We start from the raw sequence: 22,552 nt of genomic DNA on the forward strand, positions 1-22,552 counted from the left end.
TCTGAGCTGACTACCTGTTGAAGCAACCTGTTCAACCTCAGTTAGTCACCTTGGATAGTCCCATACTGAGTGTGAGCAACCACAAGTGCTTGATATTGGAGGGAATCACAATCACAGGCCAACAAAAATGGACTCTTACCTACTGCATCTAAGGTCTGGCTGGAGAGCTCAAAAGAACTACAGGCTTGTGAGAAAGCCCAGAAGAACCATAACCTTCTATTGAATATGCAAAGCATGTTTTGCTTCAAATGATTTTCAAGAGTGAAGTTGCATTCACACAAATCTCTAACAAATTAATATCTGACATTAAGATAGATTAATTTCAGTTTTTTAGTATATATTTTTTAAGCTATGAAATTTTTATTTTTTTATTTTTTAAAAAGTAGATACATTGGGTCCAGTAGTTAGCGTAATGGCTATGTCGCTGGACTCCCACATAGTCAACCGAGGTTCGCGTCCCGGACCCAGTGGCTTAAAACTCACGCCAGGCGCGTGTGCGTGCATGCCCAAGATCCCAAGAGGAGATTAGAGGAGAAGGGATTGTGGCGTGACCATCCCCCCTGGGGGGTGATTTCTCGCTTTCTGTCTCTCTGTCTGTCTCTGTCTGGCGAGCGCACGTGCCCTGTAGCAAAAATAAAAAAAGTAAAAAAATAAAAAGTAGATACATTTATGGGGCCAGCAGATGGTGTAGTGGTTACATCCCTGGACTCAGACATGGCTGACTGCAGTTTGAGTCCTGGACCTGGTGGCTTGAAATTGACCTGGACACATTTGTGTATGTGCCCAAAATCCCAGAAAGAGAATGGAGGGGAAGGGATTGAGGCATAGCCAACCCACCTTAGGGGTAATTTCTCACTTTCCCTCTCACTATCTGTCTCTGAATCTTTCTCTGGTGAGCACACGTGCCTTAAGGCAAAAAAAACCTCTAAATATATATATATATATATATATATACACACATAAATTTAAAAATGGATGTGCTTCCAGCCCCACTCAAACCTTCCTAATTCTACTCTCCATAGGCAAATGCTGTTAACATGTGAGTGTACATCTTTCCAGATTCTTTTAATGTTCCTTCACACTTACATGCATACACATAAATGTGTCTATCTTTTAGTTTAAGAAAAACAGTGTCAGAAGAAGTTCTACAACTGCATTTTGTACTCAATATCCCAAAACTCCTAACACAGCAACTGCAGTATACTGCCTTTTTTTCTGTTGCTGTCGCAGTGTACCACTTCTGTATATGTACCATATTATCATTCTTCCTTTAAGGGACATTCTGGCTGCCTCTGGTTTCCATAATAAACAAAATGATGCATGAATATATACCATTGAACACTTGCTCAAGTATTTCTGTAGGACAGAATATTAGAAGGTAAATTTCAGGACCAGAGGATGCATTATTAGATTTTTTTTAATGTATTTTATCAAAATATCTTTCCAAATGATTATTTTACTATGCATTTCCACCAACAGGAAAGACTATTTTTAAAAGGCTTTATATTCAAAAGTAATTTTTAAAATCTCATTACATGTAATACACTATATAGAGCATGTCACAGGTTAAATGCAGTGGTACTCATACAGAAATACATTTTAAGGGGAAACTGGGTAATCACCTACTATGAAGGTCTACAACGTATGATGGATGGTCTCTAAGCAGTATTTAACACCAATGAATGGCAGCGACTGCAGCAGTAGTGATCACCCAATTCGATAAGACCTAACAAAATATGCACTCTAACTCCCTGGCCTCCAGCTTAAAAAAGTTTATTCCATGAGGACCAGCAGTTAGCGTAATGGCTATGTCGCTGGATTCCCATGTAGTCGACCGCGGTTCAAGTCCTGGACCCAGTGGCTTAAACTCACACCGGGCATGTGTGTGTGCGTGCCCAAGATCCTGAGAAGACAAAGGAAGAGAAGAGATTGCAGGGTGGCCATCCTCCCTGGGGGGTGATTTCTCGCTTTCTGTCTCTCTGTCTCTCTGTCTTTCTGGCAAGTGCATGCGCCCTATAGCAAAAACCTCTCCAGAAAAAAAAAAAAAAAAAAAAGCTTATTCCATGGAGTCAGTTTAGCAAAAGGATACTTCATTGTGAAATGGTTATAAGTTGTCTTTGCCAGACAGCCTTTGTCTACATTCCCATCAGGCTGACAAGACTTTCTGTGGAGATTTAAAAAAGAAGAGAAAAAGAAGGTGGTGTCTCCATTTATTCTTACAGAAGCTTATGTATTTTTTAAGAAAGCACTGATTTCTGCTTTTTTCTTTCAGGAGACCAAATGCCAGGTCTTCTAAGGCAGTGCTTTTTTGATCTGAGCCTCTGACACTCGGCAGGGTTTTTCACCTGAAGCAGAGCACATGCCCATGACAGCTGCCTTTTGACCTCCCTGTCATTACTTTCCATGACTTTCTCATTAATTTATTTTCTTATGAAAATGAACACACATAAAAACTATATAAAATCTATGCAACTTTCTTGAAAAATGTTTTATTAACTTCATTTAATTTCTTAGAATCAGTGGCTACCAGACTTTAATTTCGTGAACCAATAAATAAGAATGAAAGTGAAGAAGTCAACATGAACTCAATGATTGTTTATTATTTTAAATAAAGACTTTTTTAAAAATCAACCAAACTACCCAGGTAAGACTGTTTTATAAATTGGCTATTTTAACAACATGAAGGATAGTTTCTCTTAGACATCAGTACAGACACTACATCCTCCTTCCTTTCCCCATTTTCAAATAGTGGGTTAAAAACTCACTGACTCACCCTTAGGAACCAGTGCCCTGCAATAGCTCATTTGCCCCGATAAAACTCAGATTTCAAAAAAGTATAAATATCTCAAAAATCACAATGCTGTTTATATAATAAAAAAGTTCCTGTTAATTTTAACTGAACATTCCCAATAATTCTTTGCTTTTCACTCTTGTCTTAAAAGAAATGAGAAACTCCAGGCATGCATGTTTCACATCAAATTCAGAAAATATACCTGTCCCTCATTTTATTTAAACTTTCCTTTTCTATCCATATTTGTCCCAGGAAAATGAAATTACTGAAAAGCAAGGCCAATGGTGTGACTGCCTGAGCTCTACTAAGCCAGTCTTTATTGACAAACTTTCTCTGTATTCTCTAAGGTGTGGGCCACCTTCAACTCCAACATCACATATAACAAAGTCAAAAGAGCTCAGGAGAATTATTTTTACTGCTTTTGTCCCCTCTACATATATTTACTCAAAGGCAGTCTAGTCTAAGGTCAAAGAGAGCACAGGCTATGAAGGCAGACAACCAGGGTGAATGCTGGCTCTGCCACTTACGAACAGTTACCCAGGACGAGTCGCTTTCCTCTCTGAGTACCACTTTCCACCGCTATGAAGAACAGCAATATCCACTGGATAGATGGCTGTGATGATGAAATGAATGAACCCACACAGAGTGTAGAAGAAGATCTAGCATATAGTGAGCACTCAGTAGTGTGGGGATTGTGACCAACCCCTGCTAGGTTCCCGGGCATTAGCAATGCATGATAGTGCAGTGAGAGTCCTGTCCTGATGGTGCTCACATCTCTAGGGAGAAATACAGATATAAATAATACTGCAAACTGAAATTACAACTCTGACACATGATGCCAAGAGGAGAGTAATGATACTACTGAACTTTATGGTGTTTGCATCGGTCTATACACATGTCCAGGATGAAGTGAGCATCCTTGAGACCAGAAAGATGAGCAGACCAGCTAGATACAGTAGAAAAGGAAAAGGATCCTAAGGAGAAGGGGCTTATCTTTCCTTCCTTCCCTCTCTCTTCCCTTCCTTTCTGTTCTCCTTTTTTTCCCCACTAAATTATAATTGTTTTCATTTATAATTTAGACTATTCTCAATAAGGTTGTGTCATAAAGAAGAGCATAAAAATCTATGTGCTGGTATGAGCCTTAAACCAAATTGAGGTTTACTCCCAAACACATGCTCTCAGTTAATCTCTGAGAGACAATCAACAACAGCACCATATTCTAGATTGTTTATACTGGCCCTTTTCCACAGCAATAGACGAAGAGCTAAAATGCGTATACTCAGCATGTCCCATAGGAGAGCACTTGTTTTATAAATTGGAGCAGCTAAAATTTTAGAAAGGGATTCAATACAGAATATTAAAACTCTATATTTTTCAACTGCCTTCATTGAGTAAAGATAGAAAATGTATCCTAAAAAAATGTGAGTTTGGACAGGATCAACTTTTAATCCATGGCTGATGAATTCATCTTTGTTCTGAGTTCATATTTTTAGGAAAACCCTATTTTGAACAACACACAAGCTAACTTGTAAAATAACACTGAAGTACCAGATTTTGAAGGAGTCATAAATAAATCCGGGACAGCAACCCTGGAATTGCTTTCCCAGCGCTGTCACCACCAGCTCTCAGGACAACACTTTCCAATTTGCATTCCACTTGGGGATCAGGACCAAGGAGCCTGCCTGCACACTCACAAAGAGCCCTCTCTGGTGTCCTTTCTTCCCTGCAGGAGTCTGTCTTCAGCACCCTCTTTCCATTCCAGGGCCACAGCCCTTTGCCATTAGCCTCTCCCAAGTTCCTTGAAGCCAGTTTCTTACAAGCATGTTTATACTTCAAATCCTCATTTATTTTAAAGCAATAGAAGACTAGCATAAGACTGGATGCAAATAATTCTGTACTCCTAAAACAGGAAAATATTATTCCTTCACAAATAGAGATGTGATATCTTTGCCACTGTGTCAGTATAGTCTCTCGTGGCTCTTTAAGAAACTGCTGGACCCTCAGCCTGCCCCTCGGCCTGTCTCTGGCTGAGTTTTCATAAAGAAAAAGGAGAAGAAAAGGACACAAAAATAGGACCCTCGGGGTACACATCTACTGTTTTCTGGATGATTACTACAGAATGAAAATGAAAAAAGTGAAAAAAAATAGAAAAGAAAATGAAACAATGTACTTTTGTTTTTAAAATCTACACTTCTGTGAAATACTACGCAAACATTTATTTACTTAAAACTCTCAGGAAAGAAAAACATCTAACATTTAACTTTATATTGGAAACAGACATTTTACTAAGTATTGTAGCTTTTAATTTGCTTCAATACATCTAAGATCATGAATATAGTCACTGTTTCCTTACCCAGTGCAGTACAAATATGACACCCACTATTAAGTCGGAAAGTCAAGATGGGAACAATTAATTCCAGAACCCAGGATATATTTTTTAGCTTAGATTTTCCTGCAACCCCTTTCTACATTATTTTTGTAATCCCTATTGTCTCCAATAGTTATTCTACCATTTTTTCTTTAATCAAGCAAAGTTAACTTGATGATTATTTGGTATTTTGAATCATATTTAAATGATAAGTAAGAGGAAATCTGAGGTTATTCTATATTTACTTAAGAAAAATGCAAGCACCATCACACTTTTGAATGGACAACTCTCACTCACCCGCACTCTCACTCCCCACAGATATCAAATGGAAAGGTGAGTGGTTTAGGAACAGCTCTGGGTGCACTATTCAGGCCTGAGAGCTGCCCTCACTTACATGGAGCAGATCACAAAGCTGACACCAGGGGACAACCTGATTGGGATGCAAAGAACACATTGCTTGGCATTCAGAAGCATTTCATGAACACGATGAAGGAAAATCTGATTACCACATTTCACTTGGTCAGCAGAGCCCAGACAGGTGAGACACCAGAGCTATGTCCTACAATGTGACCTCACAGTGTTGGGCCGTTGTCAACTCCTGCCATGGCCACAGCAGTCAGCCCCACCTGAGAACTGGCGGCTCCTCTTGTCGTCACTGCAGCTCACTCACTTTTTCCCCTGAACCTCATCTGCTCATGCCTGTGGGGACCTACTTAGCCATCCGGCTCATGCATGAGCCTGGAAGAGCAGGGAGTGGACTACACAGACTTCCTTGGCCACAAGAACGGGAACCAGGCTTCAGAGAGTATGTATCTGAGGACCATTCAACAGAGGGCTCACAGAATCTCCAGGAGACTGGAGCCTTGGGGTGACATTAGGGTAGGGCTGGGTGACCATCCTTCCTTCCTGAATCTCTTCCCCAGCCCGCACTCCTGTTCCTGGGATCACTTGACTAAATGAAGTAGCTGCAGGGAAGCCTTTGCTATGAATTATGCTTTTTTTTTTTTTTTTTTTTTTTTGAAGGGGAGGGTTGGGAGAGGGATCCAGGCTAAGTCAAAGCTTAAAAACCAAAAAGAACTTCAGAAAATGAATTCCAAAAGAATTCATTGTGGCTAATGGTATGTAGTGAGAGTTGCCAATATACCTTAAAGGCTAATGCTTTATTTATCATGTCAGTCATGGACCAAGTGTAAATGGCCAGTGGAAGTTTCCAGAAGTAAAGAGGAGGCTAAAGGAACATCAAATGCAGAGAGGGCATGAGGCAGTCCCAAATCTCAAACAGGAAGAAATAGCACTGTTCCTTTCCTCTGCCACAGTCACATCTTGAAATCCAGACAGATCAGTGACACCAATGTCAAAACTCCATGGATTTTGGCAAACATCAGCCATCCCACAAAATTTTATTAGTAACAGTTTCTCAGTAGCATATACTTCCCAGTAAATACAAGCTCTGCTGCTGGGATTCTTGTGTGTAGAATCAAATGGACACGGAGCCTGCCCAAGGTCCCTGGCTCCCTTCCCTTTGGCTCACCCAAGAAGTAGAGAGGGATTCAGGTCACATGAAGCGTCCAGGTGGTTGCTGTAAGCCGAGCTCACACTGGAGTCTCCCGGAATTTGCTAAGAGCCGCTACTTTTACCTCAGGGGCTCCATCTCTGGGCAAAGCTCTTTCTGAAAGTGAAGAGGTGTCCTATCTGGCCTCAAACACAGTTGGAAATTCAGGAAGCAGAAGAGCATTTTGCATTCATTTAGTATCATCTTGCATTTCTTGCCCACACTCTTACTCCCAGGAAGAGGGGGCACGAGTACAGAAAGAAATGAACTCTCTTCTCCAGTTTTGGTTTGGTTTGTGTTTTTTTTTTTTTTTTCTTTTCTTTTATGTCACCCTGCCTCCAATCTCCTTTGCTTAGCCAGCAGAACAAGGTCACAGATATTCTTATCTCTAGTACTCTTATCTCTAATTTGCTGCAGTACAGTTTGGGACTTGAGATTTGATATAAATGCAGAAGGGAGGCATGGGAAGAGGAAGGGTCAAAGGTGACTGCTCTCTTTACCGTTTCTGGAGGTCAAAGGCTGGAGAAGGTGTAACAGAGCTTGGCCAGCTCTGAGGAGGAAAAGAGGACTACAATGGACTTGAACTTTTGGCTGAAGTTGGTTGCAAGAATGAAAGCCAGGCAGGAATGTGCCAAGGACACTTAGGATTGACATGCACAGTGCTTAATCCCCCAAACAGAGGTACAGATAGGGTGCCTGTCAGCTACGCAGAGAAGTTCATGGTTTAGATGTGAGATGGGTCTTTCATAGTTTCTTTGTGATTTCTTCTAAGAAACTACATTTATCAACTAGAAGGAAGAATAATTAGCTTATAACTAAGAAAACAGACTCTATGAAATATAGACAGCAAAAAGGACAAATGAGGAATACTGAGTCATCTTGATTTTGAAAACTAAGCAGTGATAAGTAAATAATGCAAGAATGATGTTATTTTACACCTTGATGAATGAGTCCACACATGAGACCACTTCCCCTTCAATAACATGTCCTGATACCACACTGAATCCAGATTATCCTAAGAACCCCATACCATGTAAACCTGGAAGCTGAATGAAAGACGAGCAAGGAGGTCTCTTCCCCTCTTACCAGCTAGCCTTTCTGTGTCCTTAGAAAAATGATGTCACCTCCTAGGCTTTGACTGGACTTTCACATGTGTGATCTGAAAGAGAGAATTTGACCTCTGGGTCCTCTGTCCACTCCAACTTGCTGTACGTTACCTGAGTGATGGGATGATCCTTATTCAATCTACTCCCTACTTTAAAACTGCCCATCAGTTGGCTCTTTTCTTCTTCCTAGTTGTGGAGAATTTGTAATGTTGCCTGACCTGCATTTCCCAAATTCCCTTTTCCCCATGTCTCTGGCTAGGGTGGGCCACAAATAAGTGAGATTGTAGGTGGGATGTGGGAGGTGGGAGGGAAACTACAGGCATTCACCTTGGCTCACACGAGCTGCTGCTAATCCACGGGCTCATGAGGTCGGCTGAGGCCCCGGCTGAGTCCGCCACTGCTCCACCTTCCCAGTCCCTTCCCTAGCCTCTCTGACTCCTGGGCCAGCTGTGTTTGCTCAGCACCCAGACAGAGAGCCATGGCTTCTGCAGCTCTCTAGCAGGGTTGGAGACCTGACACTGTTCCAGGATCACGGTTGAGATTTTTAGCCTGGCCTTCATTCCTTTGCTTTATTTCCATCATCCCTCCCTAGGGCCTGCCTTGTGGACTCCAAGCTCCAGTAACTGACATGAAGACAACCACCTCACAGAGACTGCTTGGCCAGCTCGCACAGTTGCATCAGCTCAAATCCCTACACCAAATCACTAAACCCTTTTGGATGTGTGATTAGAAAGGTTGGAGTCTTGAACTGATATTACTCTGGGCAAGTGAGTCACCTTTTCTAAATTCCCAGAAGAGAGTGATTATGTAAAGTGTCAGAAGAAGGAAGACCATCTAGCACCCTATTGCCATGTGGTGATGATAACTGTGACCATCTCAGAGGATGACTGCATGGGTGAGTGAGGAAGTAAACGTAAAGTTGCAAGGGAAGTATTACGTCATCAGGAAAGTCATGACATGTTTTTCTGTTTTTCTATGAAAAAATATGTCATGACTTTCCGATGACCCAATACAATAAATATTGCTAAAATGGATTAACTAAAATCCCAGTTACACTGCTGTGGAAATCTCTCATTTTTTGATAGCTATGGAAGTAACTGATATATGCTGACTATGCCTGGTCAGGGATTAAGCTAAGATAGCTCTGGCCCCACTGTAAGACCTAAGAGCATATTATCTTATTTTCTTTAGAGACCAGAACAAAGTATCCAGTATAGATAAGCATGTAACTTCTAGCTCCAAGAAAATGGTGGCAGAGCAAGAAAGAATGATACCAAAGGAGAAGCCATGGATTATGTTAAGATATCTGAACAGTAGTTAATGAAGATATAATTTTAAGATGGAGTTAAGTATCTATACTTATTACTATGTTAACAGTTCATGGTGAGGCCCCCTGTAATGGTGCTACTCTGATGAATGGAGAATGTGGTGAACTGAAAACCTAATTATATAACCTTTTCTCTTTCACCTCTTATTAAAGGAGAAAAATTTAAAATCATTCAAAGAAGAGTGACCCAGTCATGGTGGCAGACATTGCTAAGATGCTGTGCTCTGCAGACTAGGAACACATGGGAGGCCCCGGTTCAAGTCCTAGTCCAACTTGAAAGCCAAGATTACGAGGCTGATACAAGAAGATCTTAAGCTCCAGGCTGTGGGCAACACAGTGAGACTCTGAGTCAAATAGAGCAGAGAGTGGTGACACACACTCACGGTCCGGCTGGAAGGCTGAATACAACACAACAAGATCCAGTCTAAAAAGAAGGGAATCATCTGAGGTGGACTTAAACATAAAACTCTACTTCTTAATTATATAAATCACTTCCATCATTTTACATTCCAAAAAGATCTAAGTACAACAAATAAAACTCGTGTTTTGGAGACGATCAGAATTTAAACTCATCAAGGAATCTGGAGTTTTCTTATATGTGAAACTTTTGGTCTTTTTAATTTAAAAATTATTTATCTATCTATATATCTGCTGTGCTTTTCAAGACCCCAGGTCTGGGACTCGAACCACAGTTGGCTACATGGGAATCCAGAGCCTTAACTATCATGACCCCTGCTGGCTGGCCCCAGCCTCTTTATTTCAGTCCCACACATTTGTCATGAGGTTAGCGCTGTGCCCAAGGTTACACAGTGATCCAGAAGGTGGGGGTGGGAGGTCACAAAATGCCAAGAGCTCAGAGAACCATTTTCACCCCTTGATTACGACTTTCACACAGACACCACAGCTCACATGATCTCAGCTCTTGTTTCAGAATGCAAACCACTTTGGGACATGCACATTTTTTTTTTTTCTTTTTTCTTTTTTTTTGGAGAGGTTTTTGCTATAGGGTGCATGGGCTCACCAGAGAGACAGAGACAGATAGACAGAAAGCGAGAAATCACTTCCCAGGGGGGATGGCTACGCCGCAATCCCTTCTCCATTCTGCTCTTGGGAACATGGGCATGTATGCACATGCGCCTGGTGTGAGTTTAAGCCACTGGACCGGCGGTCAACTACAGGGGAGCCCAGCGACACAGCCATTATGCTAACTGCTGCTCCCAAGGGACATTTTTTTTTGAGGGGCTTTTGCTATAGGGCGCATGCTCTCGCCAGAAAGGCAGAGAGAGACAGAGAGACAGAAAGCGAGAAATCACCCCCCAGGGGGATGGCCACGCTGCAATCCCTTCTCCTCTCAGGATCTTGGGCACGCACGCACACGTGCCCAGAGTGAGTTTAAGTGGCCGAGTCTGAAACTCGAGTTGTGGTCGACTACATGGGAGTCCAGCGACATAGCCATTACACTAACTGCTGGTCGGGGACATGCACATTTTGAAATCAGGCCTCAGTACAACATCTAAAGATCAAACATCATCTTTGTGCTCAGAGCCATGTGCCTTGGTCAAGTTCTCTGCGAAAGTCACCTTTCTTTCTCACAGTCACTCAATTTTAAAAACTGGTGCCAAAAGTTCTTTCTACATTTAAGACATCATACCCAATCCCAGCCTTCCGGGGAGCTTCTTAGAAACATTCCCATTGTGCCGTTGCCCTCCTGGCTCAGCTCACACCATCCGCCAGCTGGCAGGTACAGCCTGCGTGGCACTGCCCAACTTCTGGCCCCTCAGACATTTACACACTGCTCATTCCCATCTCTCCCTCCCTCTCTGGTAACTTCCACTGGGCCATCTTTTCTATATAGATTTTTCATGCCTCCTGGTTTCTGAGGACAATCTACCAGTCACTTAATGATTGCATGATCTCGCTCAACTTTGTCTCCTATATGAAAAACAGTTAATTCGGTACCTCATAAAGCTGTTATTACTATTAAATGTACAGGCCTCAGCACGGTGAGAAATGCTGAATAACTGGAGGCTGTTACACAAGTAGGCAGCATCACCTCCCAGTTTTCTCTTCCCTTGTCTACTCTGTGAGGGCTGAGAATGGCCATCCTCCTCACAAGGACCACATGACCCCACTCCTATGATGAAAAGCAGGCTCTAGCTCACAGCCATGCCATGGCACAGGGAACGGCACTAACTCCCTCCCAAATCAGACATACCCCGCATACTGCATTTGCATGCCAGTCTCTCATATGGAATTTTTTCTCTGACAAAGGAAAAGTAAAATACACATCAATCTTTACAGGGGCCCTGCGTATTTCGGTAAGAGCAAATCAAGTTTTTAATTTATATGATTTCACCAAGGATTTCCTGTAACAAAAAGAAAGAAAGAAAGAAAGAAAAATAAATAGATATAAATTAAGGAGTTTTCTTGAAACATTCTTATTTGGTTCAAACTCCTTTAATGTGGGTGAAGGCCCCTTAAAAAAAATTCAGGTCTCAACAGTATAGATTAAAATGATAAATTATAGAGAATTCTGCTGGTGGAAAAGTAAATTTATACTTGCTTGCATGAGTAACTTCTACATTCTTCGTAATGGATTTTACATAATAGGAGCATGTATTTTGTGACAATAATAGGCCCACTCAAGCAGCTGGATATACAGCTAACTCTTTATCACTGTCAGGGTTGAAATGAAACTTGGTTTACTTCTTAGATGGAAAAAAGTCCTGCTTTTCCACAATACTAAGTACGTAAACTTATGTTCATTTAGAAGAGTTTATTCCAGTAGATAAAAAGGGTCTCATGTGAAATAAATCTCTTTATCTTTCTCCACACACACACACACACACACACACTTTCTGTAATGGGGAAAAACATCAGACAAACATAGGTGAAATCTCTGGTTCCACTGACTGACCCTGGGTGCGTTACTTTCCATTTAAAGCCTTGGTTTGCTCTTTCATAAAACAGAAATAATGAGGGACCAATAGTTGGCATTTAGAATGGAGGTGAAGGGATTGTGGCATGGCCATCCCCCCCTTGGGGGGTGATTTGTCGCTTTCTGTCTCTCTGTCTCTCTATCTTTCTGGCCAGCACATGTGCCCTATAGTAAAAACTTCTTAAAAAAAAATAATAATGATAATGATATCTGTTAAGATTGTCATGGTTAAGGTCGCTGGTGGTTAAGATGGCTGAATCCCACATAGTCAACTACAAATTTTGAGTCCTAGTCCCAACGGCTTGAAAAATGCACCAGGTACATGAGTGTACATGCCAAAAATCCCAAAAGAGAGAAATGAGAAGAGATTGTGGTGTGACCATTCCCTATGGAGGGTGCGTTCTCATTTTCCTCTCTATCTCTGTCTCCAGCAAGTGCATGCACCCTCTATCTAATGAAAAAAAAAAAAAAAAAAAAGACATTGTCATTGTGAAGGTTAAGTTGGATGCCATATTTAAAAGTGCCATTAGAATGGGTGGCACTTTAGAAGCAATTGATAAATTGTAGCTGTTATGGATATGAAATATTTGAGAATGTGAACCCATTTCCTGTACTGTTTATTCCATCAAAAGTACACTTTAATGATAAGTGTGTTTGAATATCCATGTGCCATTGTCTTGGTTTACTGCAAAATCACCTTACTGTGAAGTCTCTGACACTTTTCTAAACCTCCTTGAGAAGGAATTCAATAGGAAATATTTTATAAGTATGTGTTTTTATTTTCTTTGTAACAGTATATTTCTAGATTGATTTAGCAAAGCTATAATGGCTAATTTGGATAAATTCCAAACCATTCTCACTATTCCTTTGAACTTAGTTAATGTATAAGCTCTTCAGTAAATGAGATCTCAATGACATGTTGTGGCATTCCCATTAACCTCACTTTGTGCCCACATAATGCGACAATAATAAATGTTGCAACACTGTTCCTTCTTTGTGCATAGTAGATGGTCAATAAATATTCAATGAATTTGAACTTGCCAAGTAGTCAAAGAGGAAATTTTTAATTTAAGTAACAAAAAAAATAAAAAGAAAAACCTAACTACACATCTAGAAATAGGTAAAAGAATAAAAAAGGACATAAAGTTTCAGGTGTTACAATCTAGAAAACAGTCCTCCAGAGTTGTGATTGCTTAAGTATGAGCCTGGTGGTAAGTGTCCATGCCTTTGCATATTAGCAAATTGGCTATCCAATTTTTACAAAATAACTGTGGTTCTGAACTGTTAAACTCAAATGTCCTTTGCACTTCATTTTCATTAATACAAAACACTTAGAATCATTTTGCAGAGCAGCTCATTTTGTGAAGCAGAGGGATGCCATAAATTGTCTATTATGCATTGAATAAAGCTTTGCAATTTTTAGACTTCTCTTAGCTAATTGAATCTAAGTGCCTCCATATCTTAAATGCCATGAAAATGCCACAATTTAGAACATGTTGTGAAATGCATACTATATTCCATTTTGAAGGTGAAAAACAACAATTTATGTATATTCTTTTAACCAGATAAGATCACTCAGACCAGTTGTGGTCACTTTCTTCATTGAGTCCTCATAGCAAAAAAGGGTTTGTACTGATTGACTTGAACTTGATTCCACTTGGTACTTAGACCTACTTGTATAAATCTTTCATGTGTGCATCTTATCCTCCTACCTAACTCTAGAAATTGTAAGTTCCCTAAGATGAGAAGAACTTGGATTTTCTTGGTGTAGTTGATACTCAATGATTTTTTTTTTTTTTTGGAGAGATTTTCACTGTAAGGCGCGTGCGCTCGCCAGACAGACAGAGAGAGACATAGAGACAGAAAGCGAGAAATCACCCCCCAGAGGGGATGGTCACGCCGCAATCCCTTCTCCTCCATTCTCTTCTCGGGATCTTGGGCACGCACGCACACGCGCCCGGCGTGAGTTTTAAGCCACCGGGTCCGGGACGCGAACTGCAGTCGACTACGTGGGAGTCCAGCGACATAGCCATTACGCTAACTGCTGGTTCCCGATACTCAATGATTGAAGTCTAGTCTGTGTAATTCATCTCTTCTAGCACAATCTTCCTAGGAGAGATCATAAATCACATTACTATTACTTTTTAAAAATTATTTTTACTTAACTTTATTTATGTATTTACTTATTTTAATTTGACCAGAGAGGGACAGAGAGAGAGAGAGGACAGAGAGAGAGAAACAGAGAGAGAAAGTAAGAAAGCAAATTGCCGTGTCCAAGACTCAGACAGAGGTCGGCCATGTGGAGGCCACTGCCCTTAACCACCACGCCACCTGCTGGTCCCCTGTTGCTTTTAAATAATTGAATCCTGGACCTAAGTGCCAAAAAGCCTAATATGTATCCATTAAGTGTAATAGTAAATGATGTGTAATGAAAATTATATATAAAATATATATATATAAAATATGTATGTATATATGTGTGTGTGTATAGATATATATATATATATCTATACATACACTATATATATATAGTTTTGTAAAAATACATATACTATAAATAGTTTCTTTACAAAGGCCTGGATATTATTTAGAATAGCAGACTTAACTTCTAAGGCCTGATTTGTCATTAGTCTTCAAGTATAGGTATGATGCTACTTATGACTATAGTCTAGGTTTGGCTGCAAAAACAAGTATGTTCATTCATTCATTCACTTATTCATTTACTAAACAAATATTTTAATCATTTCAACAGCATACATGTATTACTGCCAAAGAGAAATTAGAGTCTAATGACAATATGCCAAAATTAAAAATGCTTCACTGGCTCTCTGTGTTCCTAGGGATAGGTCTGAGTCTTCTACATGACATCTAAGTTAGGCAAGACTGTCTCATCTTCCATCATCCCCTTCCACCCTTTACTCTCCTCATACTGTTTCACATCCTCCATGCCTCTGTAGATCTTCTTTTCTCCATAAACTACTTTCTCCTCTCACCTGGCTAACTCCTCTATGACTTAATCACTTACCTGAGGCAACCTCCTGTCCTGGTCAGTCTTCCATATTATTCCAATCCAAGTGCTGGAGTACCTGTTTTCGTGTGGGTAGCAAGCAATCTGTGCTTACTTTGTCGGAGGACACATCCTACCTCTTCAAGTCTGCCTCTTTATCTCTCTTGTCAGTACACTGTGATAAGAAGGATGATACTCTGCGTACATGCCCAGTGCCTATCCTAGAACCAGGAAATGGTATGTACCTCATACATGTTTACTAAATGCTGAAGAAATGTGGGGACTGGAGCAACCATGATCAAAAAACGTGACCTTAACTGGAATTCATGAACCCCAGACACTGCTGTCATAGGTCAAAACACCTTTGGAAAATTACTTAACCTTTTTTGTGCAACTCTTAGCTCTGTGGCTCTCTGACATTTTCCAAAAGTGACAGAGTTCCACTGTGTCTCCAGCTGAGGAGAATACTTGGCAACTTAAAGGAAGATTATTTGTTTGCTTAAGGAGACATTTTCTATCTTAATTTCAGATAGCTTATGACAGGTCTCTGATAAAATGTATGAGGTGTCAAATATATCATTTTTTCCACCAGATTTTAATCAAAATAAAACCTTACGAAAAAGATTGCCCTTGACAATCTATCTATAAACAGTATTTGAATTAATAAATAGACGACTTACTTTCCTTTCTAGTTAAGAATGCTATCTAGTGCTAAGACTTTGTCAAGGCAATTCTGGAGTCCATGGTTCACAGGCCTCATATCTACAGAGATGGGCAATTTTTCCTTTTCCACCTTGCCTCTCTTCACTTCAGATCCCTGTCTCTACCTCATCATCCTCTTGCACTTCTGACTACCAACTGCAGCTAAAAGCCTTGAGAAAGGTGTGGAGGAGAGGATTCTGAATAATAACATATTTTCACATACTGTAAAGCTGCAGCAATTTGAATTAACTAGGAAGAATTACCTGAATCAGTCTAGAGACTGTTCTCTTGAAATGGTTTAAATGCTTCCAAACACAAAGAATTAAACAAACCATGAACAAACATATTTGTCAGTGAAGTTTTATGGTTTTCTTAATAAAGAATATATAATGATACATTATCTGCATATAATTTGACTATATTGAAACAAAGACCTAAAATTACTTCAGAAACTATGCTTTTGGGGAATATATGTTATTCCTAAAACACTGTTACTTTTATTAATTTACTTAACAAGGTTTTTCTTTAGAGAGAGATTTTTGCTATCGAGCACACGTGCTTGGCGCGCGCGCACACACACACACACACACACACACACACACACAACCATGAATCTTAAGCCAGGACTCAAACATGGTCATACTCTGGCTCCCAAGATGTTTCAACACTTTCCTGTCTCCACTCTAGCTCCAAAACACAAACCCTGAATTAGTAGAGTTTGAATGCATGCAGAAAGAAAATGCAAATGCATTGTCCCTTCACTGCAGGACAATCCTCATGAACCCAGTATCTTTAAACTCAATTTAGTTTCTAAACTCATACCTGGGAATTTGGAAATATGTTTACACAAAACTTCAAGATCTGGGACACTGCAGTGCCATCCCAAAATAATGCTAGAGTGCAGAACCAAAGCACATTAATAGAACTCCCGGGGCCCCTGCTGTCTTATTGGAGTGACACCTTAAAGATAAGAAACAGACTAAGTTTGCACCAAGGGCGCACACTCGGGCCACACCAAGAAGACACTGTACCTTTCCACGTTCTATGTGTTACCTGACACCAAGCCAAATACATATGATGATAACATAGGAAGGAAAGGAACAAAATATTTAAACATTCTTCTGTTGAGCCACCTTTTAGAATGAATGTAAGGAGAAAAACAATGGTGAGCAGAGGCATGAAGGAGGAAATTAACCATTTTGTTTTTCAAGGAGTAACTCAAATAGTTCTCTTGAAATATACTATTCTTAAAATTAAATATCATCACTATGGCATCTTAGATATCTGAAATTTATGGAACATATCTCTTGAGATGAAGCAAGGCCTGGGGGGGCAGGGCATCTTGACAGTGGCATCATTCCAAGGTATAATATTCACGCAGCAGATCTGCAGCAACTTAGGATCCTAATAATATCTTTTTCAGCTAAATGTTTACAATTGAATTTTGGTATACTTTTATCAACAGTATTTTCATTACAAAATTATAGATGAAATGATTTAAATAAATTGCAAACCTGACTTCAAAGTGAAAATAATACACACATTTCCAGGAAAGGGATGATCATAGCATTTTTATAGAATTGAAAAATACATGAGAGATGATAAAATCCATTTTCTTTATTTCATAAACACAAGGCACTCGATAAGATAAATAATTATTTAATTTTATCTAAACAGTTTGGCATAAATTAAACAGAACTCATGTCTCTTCACTCCCAACCTCATGCTTCTTCCTGAATTGTCTGTTATGTAATTTTATATTTATTTGGTAAACAACATTTTAAAGTTAAAAGAGGGGATCAGCAGGTGCTGTAGTAGTTAAGGTGCTGGAGTCCCATGTGGATGACTGCAGTTAAAGTCCCAGACTGGCAGCTTGGAAATCATGCCAGGTGTGTGCGTGTGTATGTGTGTATGCCCAAAATCCTAAGAGGAGAATGGAGGAGAATAAATTGCAGTGCGGCCGTCCTTCTTGGGAGGTGATTTCTTGCTTTCTGTCTCTCTGTCTTAGTGACGAGAGTTCATACCCCATAGTAAAAATCTCTCTCAGAAAAAAAGTCAAAAGGATCTAAATATACTTATGTAGTTGAGTGTATTATTTTTATCAATATAAAAATAAAATATAATATCTTTCAAAACATTTAGTGGACAATTTTTCAAGCATAAAATTAATATATGAGTAACTGTAGATTATGTATCATTATTCTTCAGTGGGAAATTTAATATCCTATAGAAAATGATATATGTTCTCTAATTTCAATGAACATTCATAATAACTGAACGTGTATGTGACCACCAGAAAATTTTAATGAATGTGAAAAAATTACAGACCATGATAACATAATTAAAAATATAATCTAGTGAAAGTTTAACCAAGCAATAAGAAACTAGATTATTTTCACCTTTTCAATATACAGTAGGCCTTTAACCTTTGAACAAAAGAGAAAATCAACATTATAGTTGCAATGATTTAAAAGTAAGTTAAGTTTAAAAAATCTAAAATATGAATACAAATAAAGCTGAACTTAGAGGAATTAAACAGCTTCCATATACTGAAAAGGAAAGATGATAAGAAGGTACTTTTAAAAGTTTGTGAAAATAACATAAAGTATGAGTTTATCTTGGTGCAAAAATTCTTTTTAAATCTATGAATAATTTTTTCTTAATATGCATTTTTCATAAAATTGTGAAGGCCTCTCATATAATCAACTGATCCAGTGCAGATGGGCAGGAGGTTGATGGGGGAAACAGGGGAATGACAGGGCTGGAACACAGAGCTAAATCTGATTACGAGGGACTTCAAATGCCATGCAAGAACATCTGAATTACTTTTCAATAAAAGAAGACCATATCAGGACTTTTTTCAGAAGCACGAAGAATGACTTTCTGACAACATGGCTGATTGAACTGAGGGCAGTTTGTCCTGCTCTAATCACATAAAACTGCCGGAGAGAGAGAGAGGGCAATCACAAAGTAGAAAGAAAGGCAAGCAGACAGGGAAATGTCTGGGCCTTAGAGATGGAGCAAAGGCCAATTTGCAATGCAAGGACACCCCTGACTCCATGCCAGCCAGCAGCCTGGATCCAGACCCTGCTGCCAGGGCTAAAGGACGGATGGAGGTGAGCACATTCACCAATACCCAGACATGTTATTTTAGAGCCTACAAGAGGCAAGAAGTTGGATATGAGAACCTGTGCATAAATTTATGACTTTAGAAGAGACCTATGGAAAAGAATTTGCAAAGCTTCTCCAAAAGAAGTGGCAGTGAAGCCAGGGCTCTAGGAGGAGTAAGCACAAATAAACAAGACACATTATAATACAATAGGAACTGAAACAGTGAAGTATTGGTACAGGAAACAGATAATACATCCAGAGACCAGAATCAAACACCTTACAGAGACACAACCTCATGGTGTATGACAGAATTATTGTTGATTATTAAGAAGAAAAGAAAGTCGCCTTTATAAAAGAGACCTAAATATGAAAAGCAAAAGATTGAAGTTTTAGAGAAATATAGGATGGCTTTATAATGTTAGCATAGTGAAGGTTTTATTTAAAAAGGCCATGAAGGAGAGAAGTGTTACATTTGTCTTACTACATTTAAGATATCTGAGTGTTTAAACAAACTATGACCTCAGTGAAGATAGGCAGAAGATACCACTGAGAAAAAAATTAAGATCCAAAATCTGTAAGAAAATTCTAGCAATCATTGGGCCAGCGGTTGGTGTAATGGCTATGTCACTGGACTTCCATGTAGTCAACCACGGTTCAAGTCCTGGACCTGGTGGCTTAAACTCCGGCATGTGTGCATGCGTATCAAAGATCCCAAGAGGAGCATGAAGGAAAAGGGATTGCAGCATGGCCATTTCCCCTGGTGGTTGATTTCTCGCTTTCTGTCTCTCTCTTTTTGGCAAGTGCACTTGCCCTATAACAAAAACCTCTCCCCCAAAAAAAATTAAAAAAAAAAAAGAAAATTGTAGAAATCATTAAGAAAATTTTAAAAGCCCAACAGAGGGGGCAGCTATGGTACAAAACTGCATCCACAAGGTAAGATCCCGAGTCTGAGTCCTGGGACCTTCCTGAACATTGGTGGGGAGGGCGGTATGTGTATATATGTCCATACTCTGGGTTGGCTAAAACCAGGGGTGGATTGTGGCACAAAGACCTTGTCAAGGATGTCTGTCTCTCTATTTCTACCCTGTCTCTTTTTCTTTATCTCTCTATCTCTTCCTCAGCAAGGGGGAAAAACTTGTATAAAAAATAGAACTTTAGATATGTATAATGTGAGAGGACAGAAGAAGGGAGCACAGAGACTGTAACCTGAATGACCACTGGGTACAGAGTAGATGCTCACACTCCCCAGTCATCAGGAAAGTACTCAGAAAGATGGAAGTACCACCCATTTCATGACATTTAACTTGTTAAAAAAAAAAACTACATGAATATACTAAGTGAAGGTAAAAATGCGGAGAATGGAGAACTTTCATCAAATGCTGGTGGGAATGTGGGAATATATTTGTACAAACATCTACTAAAATTCAGTAGTCACATTCCATTAGAACCAGTAATTCTATACCTAGGGATATATTCTAGAGTACTCTTTTCATATACACAAATAAACACATAAAAGAATATTGAGCATGGCCTATTTGTAATTGCAAAAATATGACAGCATACAAAATGTTCATCAGTTGCATAAATTGTGGTGATATAAAATATTGTGTCATGCCACTAATAAAATAAACAATGTTTCTCAAGATGTCACCCAGGAACAGCCAGAATAAGCATTACCTGGAAACTTACTAAAATGCAAATGCTCAGATTCCGCTCCAGATCTACCGTTAGTGATTGAAATTGCTGGGACCCAGAAGCCTGTCTTTTTCCCCTTTTGCTTTTTCCTAGGACTTTGCCATAGGGTCCATATGCTTATGGGAGAGAGACAAAGAGACAGAAAGGGAAAGTGAGAAAATGTGAGAAATCACCCCCACAGGGGGTGGCCACATCACCATCCCTTCTCTTCCATTCTCCTATGGGATTCTGGACACATGCACACATGCATGCAAACACTCCTGGTGTTATCTTCAAGCCACCAGGTCTGAGACTTGAACTGGTGGTCAGACATGTGGGAGTCGAGTGCCATAACCACCATGCAACCTGCTGGCTCCAGCAATCTGTATTTTAACAAGCCATCTGGGTTTCAGTCTGAGAACTATTATATACTGTTATCAACATGGATAAGCCTCAAAACCAAAATCTCAGCCCCAAAAAAGCATAAAATTAATTTAAATCTTAAAAGCATCAATATTATATGGATAGGAATATTATATGGACTAACTTAGGAATGGGACAGGGCAGTAAGAATAAAAAGGAGAGGATTTCAAAAGTATCTGTACTATTTTTAAACTTTATTTTATTTATTTTAATTTGACCAGAGAGGTACAGAAAGAGAGAGAGAGAGGGAAAGCAAGCCGCCAAGTCTGGGACTAGAACTGCAGTCAGCCATGTGGGAATCCAGTGCCCTTAATCACCATGCCACCTGCCAGCACCATGTATGTGTACTATTTTATTTGATAAAAGGATTTGAAGCAGACTTAGAAAAAGATGCTAGTATTTGTCAAGTCTGGGTGGTAAGTGTAGGAATGTCTATCAGATAATTCTCTGTACTGTTCACTTTGTTTTAAATATTTCACAAAGATGGTGACATGGCCAAGTCTGTGTTTCTGTAAGAAAACTACCACATAGAAGCAAGTATATGAGGGGGAGGACTACATAGAACCAGGCAGACAAGTACTCCACACACTGCTTTCATGATCTAGTTAGATGAAGAGCCTGTAGCCAAGATGTCAAAAAGAGGCAAAGAAGATTCCAAAATGTATTGCTCTATTCATGGACAAAAGTATATAATGGAAAAAAAAATCTAAATTTGGAGAGACATTGAGTGTCTCCATTATATAGCTGGTGAATGGTATTAGAGATGGTAAACAGTATGTAAAGCAAGAAGAAAAATCACTAACAAGACCCTGGGGAATATGAAGAGAAAGCAAAATGCAAAAGAGTAACTTTAGAGGTATATGTAGAAACAAAAAGGAACCAACTTGTAGTAAATTTAAGGAAGTTACATGATGGAAATTTCTAGAGTTGTTTACAAGCTAAAGACTGAGAAGAGACATGTGATATCAGGAAGAGGATTTGATCATTAGAGTCTTTCTCCTGTACCTGTCTTGAAACACCTATTTTATTTAATGATTTATTTATTTTTACTATAGGGCATGTGCGCTCGCCAAAAAGACAGAGAGAGACAGAGAGACAGAAAGCAAGAAATCACCCCCTGGGGGGATGGCCATGCCACAATCTCTTCTCCTCCATTTTCCTCTCAGGATCCTGGGCACACACACCATGTGCCTGCCATGAGTTTAAGCCACTGGGTCCAGGACTCGAACCGCAGTCAACTACATGGGAGTCCAGCAACATAGCCATTACACTAGCTGCTGGTCTCTGAAATATCTATTTTATAAGAGATCTTTGAGAAAGGTCTGTAACATTGCCTGAAGATTATATATGTGATAAAGGATTGGTCTTTAAAGATGTGTTGGGGCAAAATATAAGTAAGAGAGGTGACGACTGTTGGATTAAAGTTAAGGAGGAGGGGAGATAAAGTGGAATCAGGAGCCCAGATGAAAGGTCACTTTTGGGAAAGGTGAGGGACTCCCCTCTTCCAGAGAAGACAGAAGATAAGGAAGTGCTAAAGTATCAATAGCTGTAAA

The 22,552-nt window shown here is 39.6% G+C and overlaps 1 protein-coding gene across 2 annotated transcripts in view; it reads right to left on the reverse strand.

The window, feature by feature from the left end:
* The window catches only part of PRKN (parkin RBR E3 ubiquitin protein ligase), a 1,506,714-nt gene that overhangs the window by 1,261,181 nt on the left and 222,981 nt on the right, over window positions 1-22,552 (reverse strand). The window lies entirely within an intron of this gene.

This window comes from Tupaia chinensis, unplaced genomic scaffold, assembly GCF_000334495.1.
Source record: "Tupaia chinensis unplaced genomic scaffold, TupChi_1.0 Scaffold000346_1, whole genome shotgun sequence".
NCBI classification, from domain to species: Eukaryota; Metazoa; Chordata; class Mammalia; order Scandentia; family Tupaiidae; genus Tupaia; species Tupaia belangeri.